Here is a 19,396-nt window from a genome sequence, read left to right on the forward strand (position 1 = left end):
TTTGCACTGTGTTCACCCTGACTCAATTTCACGACTTGTTTCTGTCTCAGTGGAAGAGTTGGACACTTGGCTCCCTGTCTTGCCTCCTACCTGCTTTCATTTGTTCTCTGATTTCCACTTGAGGCAGCTTCATAGCAGGGCGGGCGAGTCCTGGACCTAATGCAGGGCATCCTGAGGAGTTTGGTTGAAGACAGTGTAAGGAGGGAGGCAGGAGAAGAATGGATGACACTCTTCTGGGACCTTTGGCTTGCAAAAAACAACTCAGTCTTGAAACTTTCCTGAGGGGTAGCTGCAGGTTGGTGCTGCCTCTCACGGCAGAGTGTGTTTGATACTGAGCAGCATGAGAAGCCCAGCCCGTGATGCTGAGATCCTGCTGCAAGTGCCGGCTTGCTCCAGCCCTGTCGTGTGCATCATCGCTCTTCCTGGCTTTCTAAGCAAGGCTTAGCTAGACGTTTGCTGCTGCTGAAAAATGGGTAAAAATAAATTTGCTTCTAGAAAACGCTGATGCAGTCATTCAGAACCTCCGTGTCCTGTGGCCCCTGCAGTACGTTCCCAGCCCACGTCCATCCACTGCACCCCAAGTTCTTTTGCTTTAATATTCCTGAGGGATTGGGTTTTCTTCTTTTCTTTTAAGGAAAGGCTGTTGCCTTGGACGTCTTCCCTCAGACTTCCTCTCCTAACTTCCATCTCCACAGAACCCTGGCTCATAAGCAGTACCTTGGGTTTGGAGTGTGGGAGATGGGTGTGGGAAAGATAATGTTCTTTGTAGCAGCGAGCCCTGATGCCCTGTTTCCCTCTGCCCTCTGGGGCTCCAGGCACATGGGTGAAGTTCAGATTTGACTTCCTCATCTTCTTAACTGATCATCCATTCAGCTCATGTCAGTAAACATTTACTGTCTGCCCAAAGGCGCAGGTACAGTGTTCATTCCTTTATGTGACCTAGTCTTTCTCGGCCTCAGTTCTCTGATCTGTAAAATGGGGACAATAGTAACTCCAATCTAATTGGGTTGTTTTGAGGATGAAATGAGTTCATACATCTGAAGTGTTTTAAACAGTGCTTGCTACCTAGTGAATGCTCAGTGAGTGCCAGTGTCTTCTAAAGTGGCAGAAATTGACAAAGTGGCAGTTACTGTGTCCCTGTGCTGTGGTAAGACACAGGGTGCAGAGGTAAGGGTGGGACAGCAGTTTGTAGAAGCCCCTTGTGTAGAGGGTGAAAGGTGCCCTTGAACTCTGCTATGTGTGATCAGGTCTCATGAAATGAGGGAACAGTTAATTCTGGAAGAGCGGGGGCTATGAAGGATGAGTAGGTGTTGGCAGGGTTGATGGTGACATTTCAGTTAGAGGAAAACTAGAGGCCTCTTTGTGGCCAGAACACAGGTTGCTATAAAGAGGAGAACCCCGATACTTTCACTGTCCTGGGGCTTTCCCGGGTCCTCCTCTCAGGCTGCTGCACCCTCTCGGCTCTCCCTGAAAGGTCCTCCCCTTCTCCCACCAGCTTGTAAGTTCCTGATTTATCTTTGTTTTCCTCTTGCCTCTTGCAGTGCCCAGCGAAGAGTAAGCACTTATTACGTTTTCAGCCTTTTTTCACTCTTATTCCCTCTGTTTTGCTGATTCTGTTAGATGTTAGAATAATTATCTTATTTAAGTAATCCACAGTAAGTTGTGAATGAATGCCTTATTTGAGGAATTAATTGCATTTTGAAAGAAGGATTTGCGGATACCAGGGAATCTCTGACTTAGCACAATTTGGGGGGAATAGTTTTGACTCAAGATGTGTTGCCTCTCTCCAGCCTTGTACACCATCAGCTGGGAGACCCATTTGAAACAGGTGCATGGTACATTTGTTCATTCATTCATTCAATATATCTTGAGTGCCTCAGCTTTCTGAGGTTACAATAATGAATGAAAATAAGCTCCCATTCTCATGGGACTTTAGTCCAGTGCTTTCCAAACTTTACTGTGAGTGTAAATCACTCGAAGTTACTGTTAGCATGCAGATGCTGATTCCGTGGGTCTGGGACAAAGCCTGAGGTTCTGCATTTCTCACAAGCATAGGGTGATGTCATCTGTGGTTCACTGACCCCACTCTCAGCAGCAAGTGACCACCAATAAATGAATGGAGGTTAGATGGGGGCAAGAAAAAAGTCTTACTGTAATGGGTTTAAGAGAGAAAGGAAGAAGAGACAGGAAAAAAAAACCTTAAAATCTTTTCTACAAAAAGAAGCAAGAGTGATAGGGAGGAATCCTTACACTTTTTACTATTTTTTTAATTTATTTTTTTTATTGATTATGCTGTTACAATTGTTCTATTCCCCCCCTTCATTCCCCTCTACCCTACCCCCCCATCCCCACCATTTCCCCCCCTTTAGTTTATGACCATGTGTCTCAAGTTCTTTAGATTCTATATTTCCCATACTATTCTTGCCCCCCCATCTATTTTCTATCTACTGTCTATGCTACTTATTTTCTGTACCTTCTTCCCCCTTCTCCTCCTCCCACTCCCCTGTTGCTAACCCTCCTTGAGATCTTCATTTCTATGTTTCCACTCCTGATCTAGCTGTCCTTTTAGTTTGCTTTTGTTTTAGGTGTGGTTGTTAATAACTGTGAGTTTGTTGTCCTTTCACTGTTCATGTTTCTTTAACTTCTTTTTCTTAGATAAGTCCCTTTAACATTTCATATAATAAGGGCTTGGTGATGATGAACTCCTTGAATTTGATCTTATCTGAGAAGTGCTTTATCTGCCCTTCCATTCTAAATGAAAGTTTTGCTGGATAGAGCAATCTTGGTTGTAGGTCTTTGGATTTCATGACTTGGAATACCTCTTTCCAGCCCCTTCTTGCCTGTGAGGTCTCTTTTGAGAAATCTGCTGACAGTCTGATGGGGACTCCTTTGTAGGTGACTGTCCTCTTATCTCTTGCTGCTTCTAGGATTCTCTCCTTCATTTTAATCTTGGCTAATGTAATGATGATGTGCCTTGGTGTGTTCCTTCTTGGGTCCAACTTCTTTGGGACTCTCTGAGCTTCCTGGATTTCCTGGAAGTCTATTTCCTTTGCCAGATTGGGGAAATTCTCCTTTATTATTTGTTCATATAAGTTTTCCACTGGTGGCTGTTCCTTTCCCCCTTCTGGTACCCCTATAATTCAGATGTTGGAGCGTTTAAAGATGTCCTGGAGGTTCCTAAGACTCTCCTCATTTCTTTGAATTCTTGCTTCTTGACTCTTTTCTGTTTGGCCATTATTTGCTTTCTTCTGGTCCACTCCACTGATTTGAGTCCCAGTTTCCTTTTCATCGCTATTGGTTTTCTGTGCAATTCCATTCATTTCAATTAATTTCGCCTTCATATGTTTGTCTAATTTGTGGCTATAATCAACCAGTTTTGTGAGGATCCCGATCACCTGTGTTTTAAACTGTGCATCTGAGAGTTTTGCTATTTCTTCATCGCTTAGATTTATAGGCTCTGGGGCTTTGAGATCTTCTTGAGCCATTTTTGGTCTGTTTGCGCTCGTTAAATATGAGGAGCGGAGCCTTGGACTCCCAGGTCGCTGGGTTGTGACTCTGTATGTGAAGGCGGGGTCAGAGTGGGGAAATGGCGGCCCCCTCTGCTGTGTCTCGCAGCTGGGTGAAGAGCAGAGCCTTAGGTTCTTCACCGGAGCAGGGCCTCTTAGGTCGCTGGATTATGACGCTGCATGTGGAGGCGGGGTTAGAGCAGGGAAATGGCGGTGCCCTCCGCTGCCCCTTGCCGCTAATGCTGCTGGCCCTCGTCCAATCGCCCACTCCCTCGCTTGTCTATCCACACACGAATGCGCGACCACAGTCAACCCGCAGCCCTGCTCCTTCGCTGTTTCCCCGCGATTGCTTGCTGAGTTACCCACCAGGTCCAACCCTGCACCTGGTTTCCGCGTGCGCCTGAGTCCGTCTGACCGAGTTTTCCTGTGCAACCCCGCTCTGCCAGCTGCTGCTTTCGCCCCTCTTACCGGTCAGGCTAAAGAATTTGTTGTTATCAGACTTCCGAAAAGTTCAATTTTCTGTGTTCTGGCTGTGTTTTCTGTTGCTATTATTTAGTTGTCTCTAAACTTGGTTGTGTGAGGAAGTACGGCGTCTCCACCTATGCCGCCATCTTGGCGGAAGTCCCACTTTTTACTCTTGATATTAATTATTAGTGCTTCAAAATATTTGCAAGATGTCCCAAAACTCACCTCCCATTTCTTCCCCATCCCACACACAAAGTAAAGATCTTGGGAACAGGGACACTGTACTGTTAATGTTGACATCAAACAGGTCAGCTACCCCCTCCCTGCCCCACATCCTCCCTGAAAACCGAACATCACTGTGGAATCATAGAGAAACTGAAGTTCTGGCGGAGAATTGCTCAGAAGCTGACTTATCTCAAGGCTTAAATTACTAGGGTGTGACCTGAGAATATTCAAAATGAATGTGCATGCTTCCTTTTTTTTCATTTTCATTAACCTCCAAACCCGTATTGCGATTTTTCTCCTTTCTTTTTCTTTTTTTCTTTTTTGAACAAACAACAACTCTACTCTTCTCCAGACAAAAATGAATAGTTGGAATGACCCTAAAACATTTTCATTGCTTGACAACATATTACCGGGGGTTTCGAAACACACAGAGGGATGCATTATTCTGTGTCACAGGATGACGGCCTTGGATGATGACTCTCTCTGGGGACTCCAGGACCAAAGGTGCAGTTGGCAACCTGAGAATTGCAAATGTCAGTTATTGTAGCTGGTGGGAAGGTGGCAAGGAGTCATACTTATTTGGCAGTATTTATCTAGTGCCTGGCATGTGCCAGGCCAAACTTTTCATTCAGTACAGGAGGTTTAGTTGAGAACAAGCCAGGCCCAGTCCCTTCCCTCAAGCAGCCTGTAGCCCAGGACAGAAACCCTTACTCAGTGGGTAGAGACTCAGGTCCGTAATGTACCTCTATGGATTGGGTCAGGCGAAGGAATGTGGCAAGACAGAAGGTGCCTGCCTTGTCCAAAGAGGCTGTTGCCGCTCGGCTGCAGCCTGCCAGGGAAGGGGGCTCAGGGTGCCAACGTTCTTCTTAAGAAAGGCAGGATCTTTATTTCAAATCTTGTTTTCAAATGTCACCAAGTAATTCAGATTTTTGAAATGTCATGCTCTGCAAGAACATACCCATGAGCCACCAGTGTTTTCTTTTTGAAAGTAAAGTTTATGAAGGTATAAATTATATACAGTAAAATTCACTTTTCCCCATCATCTGAGGACATTTATTCACTGCTTTTAGAGAGAGAGGAAGGGAGAGAGAGAAACATCGATGTGAGAGAGAAACACCAATTGGTTGCTTTCTTGTATGTGCCCTGACTGGGGACTGAACCTGCAACCTGGGTATGTGCCCTAACTGGGAATCAAACCCACGACCCTTTGGTCTACAGGATGGTGCCACACTGGCCAGAGGAAATTCACCCTTTCTAGGTATACTGCACGATGAGTTTTGACAGAAGTGTACAGTCATGGATCCACCACCACAATCCAGATATAGAACATTTGTTTCCCCTCCTGCCCCCTTTTCTAGCTCAGAGTTTTTAAACCCGGACACTGTTAATGTTGGGGCTGGATAATTCTTTCTTGTTGGGGACTGTTTGGTGCATTGGAGGATGGTTAGCAGTGTTCCTGGTCTCTGGCCATTAGATGCAATTAGCTCCGCCCCTCCTCAGTTCTGATAACCAAAATGTCTCTCGATATTGCTGGTGGGTAAAATTGCCCGCGGGTGAGTTCCACTGCTCTGGATTTGTAGTGAGTCTGGAAATCTAGTGGTGTGACTCCTCCTTTTTTCTTCATTTTTCAAAATCTTTTTGGATATTCTATGTCTTTTGCTTTTCTGTATTGTTCTCAGTATCTTCTTGTCAATCTCTATTAAAAAAGCTTGTTGGGATTGTGATTGGAATTGCATTGAATCTAGCTCAGTTGGAGAGGAAAGATATCTTAACAATATTGAATTTTTTGATCCATGAACATATCTGCCTCCATTTATTGATTTCTCCATTTATTTTGTATTTTATGGTTTTCAGCATATTAATTTTGTACATAGTTTTTCATGCTTTAGTAAACAGTACTTTAAAAATGTCTTTGAGAGTAGATAGAAATACGATTGCTAGAATATTAACCTTGTATCATGTGACCCTTCTAAACTCGCTTCTAGTAGCTTTTGTAGAATCTTTGGGATTTTTCTAAATAGAAAAATTGTGTTATCTCTGACTAGATAGTTTTATGGCTTTAATTCAAATCTGGATGTCTTTTATTTCTTTTTCTTGCAGTCTGCACTGGCTAGCACTTCAAGTACATTTTTGAACAGGAATGGGGAGGGTGGCCATGCTTGCCTTGCTCCCAATCTTGGGGGAAAACATTCAGGCTTTCCTTATTAAGTATGATGTTGGCTGTAGTTTCTTTTTTTAATATTTTTTTATTTTTCATCTACAATTGATGTACAATATTATATTAGTTTTAGGTATACAACCCAGTGCTTCGACATTTATATAATTTATAAAGGATCACCCCAATAAATCTAGTACCCATCAGACATCATGCATAATTATTACAATGTTGATTGTATTCCCTGGGCTGTACTTTAGATCTCCGTGACTGTTCTGTAACTACCAATTTGTGCTTCCTAATTCCTTCACTTTGTCACCCATCTGCCATCCTCCCTCTTCTCTGGCAGCTGTCAAAATGTTCTCTGTATCTATGAGTCTGTTCATGGTGTGCTTGTTTATTTATTTTGTTTTTTAGATTCCACATATAAGTGAAATCATAATGGCATTTGTCTTCCTCTGTCTGACTTATTTCACTCAGCAGAGTACCCTCCAGGTCTGTCCATGTTGTTGCAGTTGGCAAGATTTCATTCTTTTTAAATGGCTGGGTCATAGTTCATTGTGTATTTGTACCACTTCTTTATCCATTCATCTGTTGATGGACACCTAGGTTGCTTCCATATCTTGGTTCTCGTAAATAATGCTTCAGTGAACACGTGGATGCAGGTGTCTTTTTTAAAAAGTTATTGATGGGGGTGGAGAAAGAGAGATTGATTGATTTTGTTGTTCTTCCACTTCTTTATGCGTCATTGGTTGATACTGTTATGTGTCCTGACCAGGTATTGAACCCACAACCTTGGCATATCCGGGCGATGCTCTAACCACCTGAGCTACCTGGCCAAGATGCTGGTGTCTTTTTTGAGTTTGTTTTTTTGGGTTTCTACAAATAAATACCTAGAAGTGGAATTGCTGGGTCCTACAATACCCAGAAGTAGAATTGTTCAGTTCTTCACGGTCTTTTGTAACTTTTGTCTTTAAGTCTGTTTTGTCTAGTATGAGTATTGGTATCCTAGCATTTGTTTTGTTTTGTTTTCATTTTCATGAAATATCTTTTTTCCATCTCTTTACCTTTAGTCAGCGTGTATCCTTTGATTTGAAGTGAGTCTCTTGTAGACAACATAGGTAAGGGTCTAGTTTTGTTATCCATTCAGCTACCATGTATATATCTTTTGATTGGAGCATTTAATCCATTTACACTTAAAGTAACTGTTGGTATGCCCTGGCTGGTGTGGCCCAGTGGACTGAGCACAAGACTGTGAAGCAAAGGGTCACTGGTTTGATTCCCAGTCAGGGCACATGCCTGGGTTGTGGGCCAGGTCCCCAGTGGGGGGTGCAGGAGAGGCAAACACACATTGATGTTTCTCTTTCTCTTCCTCTAAAAATAAATAAAATCTTTAAAAATAAAGTAATTGTTGATAGATATGTAGTTATTGCCATTTTATTATTCATATTCTTTATCTTCTTTCAAAGAAGACCCTTTAACATTTATAGTAATACTGATCTGGTGGTGATGAGCTCCTTTAGCTTTTTCTCATCTGGGAAGCTCTTTATCTGTTCTTCAATTATAAATGATAACTTTACTGGGTAGAATAATCTTGGTTATAGGTTCTTGCTTTTTATCATTTTGAATATTTTATACCAATCCCTTTTGGCCTGTGAAGTTTCCCTTGAGAAGCCAGCTCACAGTCTTATGGGAGCTCCCTTACAGGTAACTACTTTTCTCTTGCTGCTTTTAAGATTCTCTCTATGTCTTTAACCTTTTGCATTTTAATTATGATATAGGCCTCTTTGGGTTAATCCTGTTTGGGACTCTCTGTGCTCCTGGACTTGTATGTCTATTCCCTTCACCAGGTAGGGGAGTTTTCTGTCATTATTTTTTCAAATAGGCTTTTAACTCCTTGATCCCTCTTTCCTTCCAGCACAGCCATGGTGTGAATGCTGGTACGCTCGAGGTTGTCCCAGAGGCTCCTCACACTACCTTCATTTGGGTTTTTTTTTTCTTTTTGCCTTCTGATTGGGTGTTTTCTGCTTCCTTATCTTCCAAATCACTGATTTAATCCTCTACTCTTTTCCTAAGTCTATTGAGCATCCTTATAACTAGTGTTTTGAACTCTGCGTTTGATAGATTGCTTGTCTCCACTTTGTTTCGTTCTTTTCCTGGAGTTTTTCTGTTCTTTCACTTGGGTATGTTTCTTTGTGTCCTCATTTTGGCAGCCTCCCCGTGTTGGTTTCTCTGTATTAGGTAGAGCTGCTACATCTCCTAGTCTTGGTAGCGTGACATTATGTAATATGTGTCCTGTAGGGTCCTGGCTGTTCAGGGGCTGACCCATGGAGCAGGGCCCACATCAGCAGGGCTCTGGTGCCCCTTGAGTGTGTTGTTCATTGAGGTGATTGGGTGGTGCTCTGGTGTGGCCTGAAGCTGTCCATCAGGTGTACTGGCTGTGGGGCCTCCTGGAAGGTGCAGGCCAGGATCAGCCTCTGCCTGTGGTCTGCCCAGGGCCACCTGGCATGAGCTACAGAGTGATGTGCAGACGGCTGCTACTCGTGCTGGGCTTGGAGGTGCCTGGGAGAGGCCACGCTGGGAACTGAGGTTGGCTGCCACTAGTGCTGGGTCTGGGGCCACTTAGCAAGAGGTACAGGGCACGCTGAGGCCAGGTGCTGCTTGTTTGAGGTTTTTGAAGCTTTGAAAGATTTTAGAACATTCGCATTGTGAGCCAAGATAGGCCATCTGTATGGAAAAGCCATTGGCAAAGGTTTGGGTGGGCCTGCGAGTTGGGTGGGCAGGGTTTCAGGGAATCACCAGGGTGGGGTGAACAGTGTTAGGATGATGGAGACTCAGATATGGTGCCCACCGGCTGGTTCTGTGAGGGGAGGGCTCAGAAAAGGAACAACACTGTGCCAGCACTTCTGCCCCTCCAAATCTCTCCCCAAAGCCAGACAATTCAGTTCCCCCCCCATAAGTTCCTGGCACCTTCCGAGCTCCTGCTCAGTGCTGGTGCTCCGAGCGAGTGGGTCCCAGTAAGTTCGTGAGTGGGCCCCTTAAAGAGGAACTCCCATGAGTCCAGTAGTCCTCTGTCTCACTGAGCCACGATCCCCACTGGTTTTTACAGCCAGAACTTATGGGGACTTCTCTCTCTCTGGCACTAGAACCCTGGGCTGGGGGGGGGGTCTGGTGTGGGGCTGGGACCCCTCTTCCTCCAGAGGGGACCTCTGCAATAGCCAAGATAAATGGGGATAAACATTATGTTTAAACCATCTATTGCAGATGTAAATAAGGCCAAGTTGCTGCCTGAAGCATTTAGCCCAAGGTCACTGCTGCACCTGCCATCTGTCTACTCGGGCGAGACTTTGCCTAATGCATCTTAACCGCGAGAGGGGAGTTTGATTTTGATTTATATATGTTAAATCTATTCTTAGATTTAAAATCTTCGGACTTCAGAAACACAAAATGGCTTTGGTATTTATGCAATACCAGTGAAAAGGCGGTCTCGGATATTTCTGACTTCAGTCTTTCAATGTGAAATATGGAATTAAGTGTCAGAATGAATCCAGGACTCGCAGGCCTACCCCTCTGCCCCGTCCCTGCTGGTGAATGCTGTCCCTCTGTCACTGACCTTTCTACTTGCCCAGTGTCAAGAATGAACCAAGGAAGGCTGAAGAAAGTTATGAAGAGAAGAAAATGTGTTGAAATTAATAGCACAGCTTATGAATCCCTGTCGAAAAAAGCCGAGCAAAAATATCTCTAAACCTACAGACTTCATTATCAAATAATGAGTCTTTGTTTTGAACAGAATAGGAGGATCTGGATTCTGAGCATTATTTTGAATATAATTAAACGGGATGGAAGTATAATAAAAAGTCAGTGCTATACAGCTGTCTTTGGCCTTTTTGCCTTATCATCTTATTAATGCTGGAGGTGAAGGCACAAATCAACCTGGTGACTCCTGCGGAAATGAAACCTTTTTTTGACTGGGGTGGAGAAGTTCTTGTCTGTTGTCCAGCAATAAAAATGACACTTTAAATAAGTGTTTTTCCATTCTGACGACTAATGTAATGTGGTTACTTTTCCCTACCGGGGAACCGGTCCCCAGAGTTTGGTATAGCACTTCCCAGTTGTTACAGGTTTCACCCTCTTTTCTTATTTGAATCTCAGCTCCTTCCTAGGAGAGGGTTGAGAGAGTCATTTGCTAAAGGTCACACAGTGGTCCAGGGATTTTCACGTTACTCTGTGATTCAGGGGACAGATTACCTAGCTACTCAAACCAAGCTAGCTCAGGTTTGGGGCCCGAGGCCACAGAGGAATTGCGTGTGACGTATCCAGTATAGGAATGAAATAGAGCTGGATCGTGCGGACACGGTAATTCACTGACAGAAACCAGAGCTAACATTTCTGAGCATTTACTAGTTGGGTGAGCTCCTTGATTTTCACAACCTTGTGAAGTAGGTGTTGCTATGATCCCTATGTTTCCCATGAGGGAACTGGCGCACCGAGTAATTTAACAATAACTCATCCGGTGTCACATGGTTAAGTGTCAGAGGTGGGGTTTGACCGCCACAACCCTGAACCTGCTTCCATGGTAAGAGTCGGGGGTGACTGGCTTAGTGTCTCACGGACCTGGCGGCCTCTTGCTTCTCTCTTTTCCTGCAGGCTGCATCCGTCCATCTGCCTCCTTCTGCAGACTGGCTTCTTGGTTCTGCCATAACTGGACCTTACTTGGGGCTTCATTTGTTGTGGCACTCACCACAGCCAGAGTTGACATGCCCACCATCCACTTCTGTCTTGGTCCCAGCTCTGTCTGTCCTAGGAGGAAAGATCGAGCCGCCATAGTCTGGCCAGTGGAGTGAGGAGAATTTCTGCCTCATCTGATCAGCAGAAGCTGGAGGAGAAGGGTCATAAGGCACAAAAAGGACTTCCTAGGCTGACCCTCCCTTCAGCCATGGCAGTTTTGAATGAGGTGGTGTGGGCAGGGCAAGCTCCCCCAGGCTTGTCTCGCCCCTCACGGCAGTGCAGAACGGGTGCATGAGCTGGTAAGCTGGCTCTGTGGAAAACGACGACAGCAAGCAGCCTGAGTTATAGTGTTGGCCAAGCGCCATGGTGTAAATACTCCCAGCATGGCTGATGTCAAGCTACCGGGGTGACAGCGGAGCTGGGCAGAGATGCACACAGTTGGCCGAGCGCTGATGTGGTCCAGGCCATCTACGGACTTGATGATGCAGGGCAGCTGGCACAGTATGTGCAGGATGTGTTCACGGAGTTTGAACTTCAGGCTTAATAGGCCCACCAACTGGGCAAGTTAGTAATTAGTTAAGTGGGAGTAAGATATTGAGGAAGAGAGTGTGGAAGGTAGGCACATACAGCCTAGAATAGCTTGACTTGGGTCATCCCAAGTGTAGGCACATAGAGATGTTTTCTAAAATATTGCAGTTTTCTTTGTGTGGTCTCACTGGTGACATATAATTAACCCTTTCACCGATTGTAAGATGTCAGACCTCATTTTCTAGGGGGGCGTTGGTTTTGTTGTCTGACACCGAAAGGTGTAACTTTTTTTTTGCTTCCAGATGTCACACCTACTCCTCATTTGGCCTTGTCAGTTTTTCCAGCTTACCGACCTAGCAATGCGACGTCTACATGGTGGCCGATGAGACCACTCTTTCAGTTGAATGTACACTATTCATCTTGATTGGAGGTTTTATTTATGATCACAAGGCCACGCTCAGTGCATGTAATTATGCTAAAAGCCTAGACAGTCTCACGCCTGCCTTGGCCAGTGTGTCTGATGTCTCCACAGGTCTGGAACCATCGGGTTGGTTCCTTTTTCTTGCACATCTGGAAAGGGGACTGGGAGTCTTGGCTTTGGTGTGCTCCTTACAATTCCGCTGATGTCTCCCATCTTCTACCTGACGGGACTTTGTTACCAGCACCGGCCAGCTCTCAGGGTGGTTTCGGCCATGGGAAGGTGGTGTGAGGGAGCGTTGACAGGGTAGAGCTCTCCTTAGACACGAAGTTCCAAGTGTCCTACTGATGGAAGGTCAGGGTCTTTCCCTATAAAAATAGCATCATTAATTTATTCTTTTAATTTCCCTGGGGATGTAGTGAGAGAAAAATTTTACAAGATTTTTCTTTTATGTTTCATTGGAGATTTGTCCTAGTTTGTGGATATGTTGACTTCTGAATAAGAGGACTGACGTTTATGAAGCAGCTACTACTGTGTTAGTCACTGGGTTAAGAGTTTACTCACTGTAAGGTAGTTCTGTTCATTTTGCTTGGAGAAAGCTAAGACTGAGAGAACATTTATGGAACCGACTTGCCTAAGTCCACATGGCTTATAAATGTTGAAGATGGGATTGGAAGCCACACCTGATTACAATATAAATACATTTTCAGCTCTAGTGTGCAGAACTCTCCCCATTCATTACATTTCCAACCATACAGAAGAGTCGACAGTGCTGTACAGTGAACAGCCAGGTACCTGCCACCCAGATGGCACCGTCAACATTGTGCTGTGTCTGCTGTATGATCTGTCTGTCCGTCCCCCCTCCATCTATCAGTTCATCTTCTTTTTGATGTATTCAGAATAAGTCGCAGACATCAGTACACTTCACCCCTAAACTCTTCAGCATGTATGCCATTGATTAGAGTTTAATTTATGTTTACGGGTCTTTTTTGGAGGTAATTTTCACATACAGAGAAATGCAGAAATCCCAAGTATATATTTCCAAGTTTTGACACATGCATGTACCCTTGTAACCTAAATCTCTGCCAGTATATAGAACCTGACCATCACCCCAGGAAGTGAGTTCCCTCTTGCCCCTTTCCAGGTCTCCCCCTCCCTGTACACTCTCCCCTACCCCTTACCCCCCAGGCATCGCAGTTTGATTTGTTCCCACAACGGTTTTGTTTCTATACCATGCAGTCTTAAATAATTATGTCTGTTGTTTTAAAGTGGACTTTTCCTTGTAGGTATTAAGTCAGACAGTTTCACTGAGCACCTGGTGTGTGGCAGGCACTGTGCTGGGTGCAAGGAGACAGGCACTGACTCCCGTGGGGGGAGGGAGAGATGTTATTAGTCAGCTCCTCAAAGGAGTAAGTCTATCCTTATGAGGACAGGTGAGGGCTGAATGGGAAGTGCAGGGTGCAGGAGGAGCCTTGAGAAGGAGACTGGTCGGGGAAGGCTTTCCTGAGGAAGTGACATTTAAGTCCACTTCAGAAGAATGAAAAGGAGATAATCAGGCAGGGATTGGGGGCAAAGGGAAAAGTGCATATTGTCCTCTGGTAGGGGGGGAGTGTGGTTTCTTTGGAAACTAGAGAGAAGGCAGGGGTGGTTGGTGGGCAGGAATTAAAAGGAGGGTGGGTGGTGGGCTGGGCAGAAGAGGTAGCAGGACCGGATCACACAGCCAATGGGCTGTGGCCTCTAGCCTCATTTTAAGAGTGATGGGGATTCTGGCTGGTGTGGCTCAGTGGATTGAGCACTGGCCTGTGAACCAAAGGATTGCTGGTTTGATTCCCAGTCAGGGCACATGCCTGGGTTGCGGGCCAGGTCCCCAGTAGGGGGCACGTGAGAGGCAACCACCCATTGATGTTTCTCTCCCTCTCTTTCTCCTTCCTTTCCCTCTGCCTATAAATAAATAAATAAAAATCAAAGGAAAAAAATTCCATTATTAAAAAAAGTGACAGGCAGCCATTATGTGGTTTTAAGTAAGAGTGACCTTGACATTCAATTATCCAGCCAGTTGGAGAAAGAGGAAATGTGGACTGTATGTTCTGAAACCATCGCTAAAATTAAATATCATTGGCATGAAGCTTCCACATTTTGGGAGAACTCTACTGTGCATTATGAATCCTACACACACCTTCACGTTCCTTATGATTTTCCCCCTGTGCCTGTCTGCCTGCCCGGGCAACACTAGTTACTAAATAAAGGTCCTCTGCGCCTCTAGCTCTCACCTGCTCTTACCTCCCATTCTCCCTGCCTCCATTTCTTCTTCTCCTTCCCTCCTTAATTGACCCCCCTCCCACCACCCTCTCCTCCCTGTAGGGGAGCCTGCTAGAGTTGCCAGTGAGGGACTGATTGCTTAACCCTGGGATGGATGACCCTTTGCCCAGTCGTTCTACAGACCTTTCCAGAGCAGCCTTGTCCAAAGTCGTAGATTCAACAACCACCTATGTAAGGATGATGCAAAAAACTGTTGCCTTGCTCCTAAGGACGAGACTCAAATACCCAGGATTTATTGGACATCTTTACTTATGGCTACAGATGACATTTCTCCTTCAAAGTGAACTCAGCTTCTCTAAATCTAGCTCCCCATTCTGTATTTTCTATTTCAGTCAGTGTGACTACCACCCATTTGTTGGAGCCAGAAATCCTAGAATCATTTTATTTTCTTTTCCCCCTGCTCTAGTTGGCTGCCAGATCTTACTCCTGGTATTTCTGAACGCTGTCATAATTCTGTCCCTTTTCTGTCTCTGCTGCCGTAGTTCAGACCCTCCCTCTTTTTGGTTTGTGTTCTTGTCAAAGCCGTGCCTCCTGATTGGCCACCCTGCCTCTAGTCTTGGCTCCCTTCTACCCAGTTTCATCCTCCAGCCAGAGATTCTAATAAAACAAACCCACCCAAAGCCATCAGTGGCTCCCCATAACTCAGTTCAACTCCACTGCTCAGCTCTCTGGGTTCTTTATGAATGAGCTAGTTCCCCTAAAGCCTTTTCATCCCCCTTACATTGTATTCTTTCTTCCTGGGAAGACTTCTTAGCCCTGTCTGCTTGGTTAGCATCTGCACTTTCATCAAGATTCAGTTCAAGTACTGCCTTCGTCAGGTAGCCTTTCCTGGTGCCCACTCCACCCTCCACCCAGGAGTTAGATGCTGCCCTTGACTCCTACCCTCTCTACTACCCTCAGTGGCCTACTTTTATGTTTCCTCCATCAGACTGTGAGCTCCTTAGAGGAGTGGTTCCCAAAAGGCCCTCCCCGGTGCACAGGGTCATGGAAACCCTTTCACAACAACTGTGGTCCATGTGTAAAAGTGTTTTTGTGATAACTGAGGGCACATACTGTTATAGTCATGTCTACTAGAAATACTTGCTCAGGAGGAAGGGTTAAGAATATACTATAAAGTCAATTCAGCACTAAAGGACAATTGAGACATTGCGTCTGGAGCACAGGAGATGGTAGCGCTGTCAGGGCAGAAAGCAGTGCTCCAACTGCTAAAAGTGAGATAATTGTGGAGTCAGTGTAAGTTCTAGGGAAGGCAAGTGTGCAGATAAGCTCTGAAGTTTGAGAGCCATTATCTTAAAGGCTGGGATTAGGTCTTGCTTGTCTTAGCGCAAGGCCTTACACATACACACAAGTGAGGGATAGCTGTGGCGTGTATTAAGGAAGGAAGAGAATTTCTTTGGATGTCCTGACCATACATGTAAAGTCCCATCATGTTATTTCTGATTATAAAACCTTTCTTGATCATTTTGCCAATGAATAGTTATGGATAGCATAGCACTTATCTAACAGAAATGAAACACATTTAAAAATCAGGAGCATTTTCATAAAAATCAGGATTTCCAGGTTTTCTCGAAACAATCAGGAGATTGTGCACGCTGGTCCACTTCAATTATGTATTGGCTGTGATGGGTTTACGGGGGTAACAGTCTAATCCCCAAGTCTGTAATGGCTCAAAGCCAGAGGATTTTATCTCTCAGCCACATAAAGACCAGTTGAATGTGCCTCATTGGCAGGGAGCTCTCTGCCAGGAAGTGACTCAGGGACCCAGGATCCTTCATTTGTGGTTTTGCCATCTTTATTCTGTGACTTCCAAGGCTGCCCTGCTTGTCTGTACCCAGCTGATGGAAAGGGAAAGAGGAAGGGGAACAGGTCCGAAAGGACCGTGTGTCATTCTGGCCACATTCCATGGATTAATGTGGCTCTGTCACTCAGCCACACCCGCCTGTAGAAAGACTGGGAAACATGGAGTGAGAACAGAGGTGGAGGACCAGCTGCTCTCTGACATGACTCGTTGTTACCTACATGGCCCCTTCAGGCATTGGAGTTCGCAATCCTTGGTTAAATAGCAATAAGTGGTGGAGATAAGGAAACCTGGGTTCTAATTTCTGTAATGTCAGTCCAGCAGGACAGGGACTTCATTTGTTTTGGTCACTGCTGTATACTCAGTACTTGGCACACAGTAGGTGTTCCACAAGCCTTTGTTGATTATATGAATGAATCCCCTTCTGACCTGGGTGATGATAATAGCTACCATTTACTTAGTGCTTATTATGTTCCTTCCTTCCTTCCTTCCTTCCTTCCTTCCTTCCTTCCTTCCTTCCTTCCTTCCTTCCTTCCTTCCTTCCTTCCTTCCTTCCTTCCTACCTTTCTTCCTTCCTATGAAAGGGAAACTTTATTGAGGCCCCAGGGGTATGGGGTTCGGGCAGAAGGTTGGCCTGCAAGCTGGGAAGGTGGTGGAAGGGCCTCATTTAACCTTCTTCTTGGGGCTCAGGTTATTGGTGTGGTCACACTTCTTGAGGCAGTAGACAGTGCAGGGGTGTGGGCCGGCGTAACACTTGGGCAGATCATCTTGTTGAAGTTGTACTGGGTGAGCTGGTAGAGGGAAGGCTCGGTGATGCCACCATTCAGATTAAGCACCAGGCACAGGGTGGACTCTTTCTGCATGTCGGAGTATAAGAGACTGTGGCCATCCTCCAGCTGTTGGCCCCCCCAAATCAGATGCTGCTGGTCAGGTGGAATGCCCTCCTTGTCTTGGATTTTAGCTTTGCCATTCTCAGTGGTGTCACTGGCCTTGACCTTGAGGGTGATGGTCCTGCCAGTCAGGGTCTTTACAAAGACCTCTGCATCTGCTGGGGAGGCCGCTTTGCCACCTCATCGAAAAGCTACGTACTTAATTCTTTTAGTACAGCGACTTTAAACCCATGAGCTCCTTCAGCTCCAGTTAGTGTTTTTTTTTTTTTATTTTATTTATTTATTTATTTATTTATTTATTTATTTATTTATTTATTTATCTTTAGAGGGGAAGGGAAGGAGAGAGGGAGAGAAATATCAATGTATGGTTGCCTCTTGTGGGTCCCCTGCTGGGAACTGGCCTGCAACCTAGGCATGTGCCCTGACTGGGAATTGAACTACGATACTCTGGTTTGCAGGCCCATGCTCAATCCACTGAGCTACACCAGCCAGGCTCAGTTAGTGTTTTTATAATCTCCTGAGACCTGGGAGATGTGGGGGAAACAGGGAGAAGAACACTTCTCTATTCTGTATTTTGTTGGCTTATTATCATGAAGCCAAAGAACTTTTGGAAAATAATTCAAATGTCTTTACCTTTTCAGGATTTTATGCTCATTAAGCCCAAGGGTTGCAAAAATTGGAGTTTTTATCCTGTTACAGGTCAGATAAAATTCTCAGAAGTCACCAAGCTTACCTGGTGGTTGAGACTCCAGGCGGTGAGCTGGCCATCTGGTGAAATGTACATCAGCTCCTACAAACAGGCATCTCCCATGGTGGAATCCACCCCGAGGGGCACCATGCTGAATCCCTCCGGCTCTGTCCTCTGTCCACTCTCCACTGGCCATCTGTTCTCCCCGACCCCAGGGTTTATCTTGGCTGTGCATTGCTGATGGACGAGATCTCTTCTGAGTCCACTGTACCCACCTTGGTCTTCTTCTTATTTTTAAAAATCTCTTCTTAAACCTTAGAAATGGTTCCAGATTATACTCACTGAGTTTTGGGAATCCAGAATGACAAAGATGAAGGGGGAAGAAAGATGCAGCTGTTTTGGTCCCAGACCGTGGCCTTCCTGCTCATCCGTCTACAGGTGCAACTTTTTGGTCCCTGGCATCGTAAAATCTGCCCTTGCTGGGAAGAGCTAACCTCACTCATGCTGATGGGAGACAGGCCTTTGATTCCTCACTAGTTAGTGCTTATCTCAACCCATCATGAAGAAGGATATTTAATAATTTGCTCTGAACTTAGTGTTAATTCATAGAACAATAATTTCTATTATTTTGACATTAGGCTACATATTTCAATGATAATTTTTACAGGCTTGTTAATTTTTGGACGTTCAGGTATAGTCGTCTTTAAGAGTCAGGGTTACTTGCAAATATGTAAAAATCAACCAATTAGATACTGACTGAACATGCACGATGAGCTAAGTAAGGTCAATGTTAAGTGAGGTTTCCGAAATGGTACCAATGGGTCTTTTAAGGAAAATATGCAAGGCCACGATTGCATGAAAATAGCTCATCAAATACAGAAGGTAACGTATCTAGGTGCAGAGAATTTACCTTATTTTTTATTCCTCATGGACTGGGTCGTCAAATTCAGTCTCCACTTTACTCTGGGTTATAAGTGGCCGGGACTGGTGGGTCCCCAAGGCCAGGAGCCTCTCTGAAAGGGCAGCGGCTGCTGAGGGTTCGTGGGTCGTGGTCTGAGACGGTGCTAGAGGACCTCAGGGAACTTCCGAGTGGTTGCTCTTCATCAGAGCAAGTCTTAGAGAATCATGTACCAGCAACAGAATCTTTAAGTGAAGTTGGTATTTTGTTCCTGAAATATATCCTTAACCACAACATACAATGAAAATTGTGGAATGAAATAGTCTTTAAAGTGTTCATGGCTGCATCGCCTAAACTGCAGACTGTCTGTACCCACAGCTCTGCACCGCGTGAGTGCCAGTGAAAGCAATAGTCTCCACTTCCTCCGTTGTGTTCAGACCCTGTGCTGGGGGCCTGAAGTGCTTGTTACAGCATTTCATCTTCATAGCCGCGTTATGAGATGTGACTCTAACTATTCCCATTTTACAGATGGGGAAGCTGAGGCTTAGGGAGGCGATGTAACTTGCCCAGGACCACACAGCTTAATGACGCTGGGTCTGTCCCTCTGAACCCAAGGCTAACTGCTCTGCATGGTCATACTTGCTCCTTCTCTGCCCAGTGGGCCGCATCTCAGGCCTGAGGACGTGATAACACAGTTTTAGCTTGTAGGCACATACTTATGCCTTTCACAGAGGCCTTTTACAACCATTATTTTCTGGTATGATCTGGCCTCAAAGGG

General features: G+C 45.2%; 1 pseudogene; it reads right to left on the reverse strand.

The window, feature by feature from the left end:
• Positions 1–16,805: 16,805 nt before the first annotated feature.
• On the reverse strand, positions 16,806–19,103 carry LOC119036468 (ubiquitin-60S ribosomal protein L40-like; annotated as a pseudogene).
• Between the last annotated feature and the right edge of the window lie 293 nt (positions 19,104–19,396).

Source organism: Artibeus jamaicensis, unplaced genomic scaffold (genome assembly GCF_021234435.1).
Source record: "Artibeus jamaicensis isolate MK-2021 breed Jamaican fruit bat unplaced genomic scaffold, CSHL_Jam_final contig_797, whole genome shotgun sequence".
In the NCBI taxonomy this organism is placed as follows: domain Eukaryota; kingdom Metazoa; phylum Chordata; class Mammalia; order Chiroptera; family Phyllostomidae; genus Artibeus; species Artibeus jamaicensis.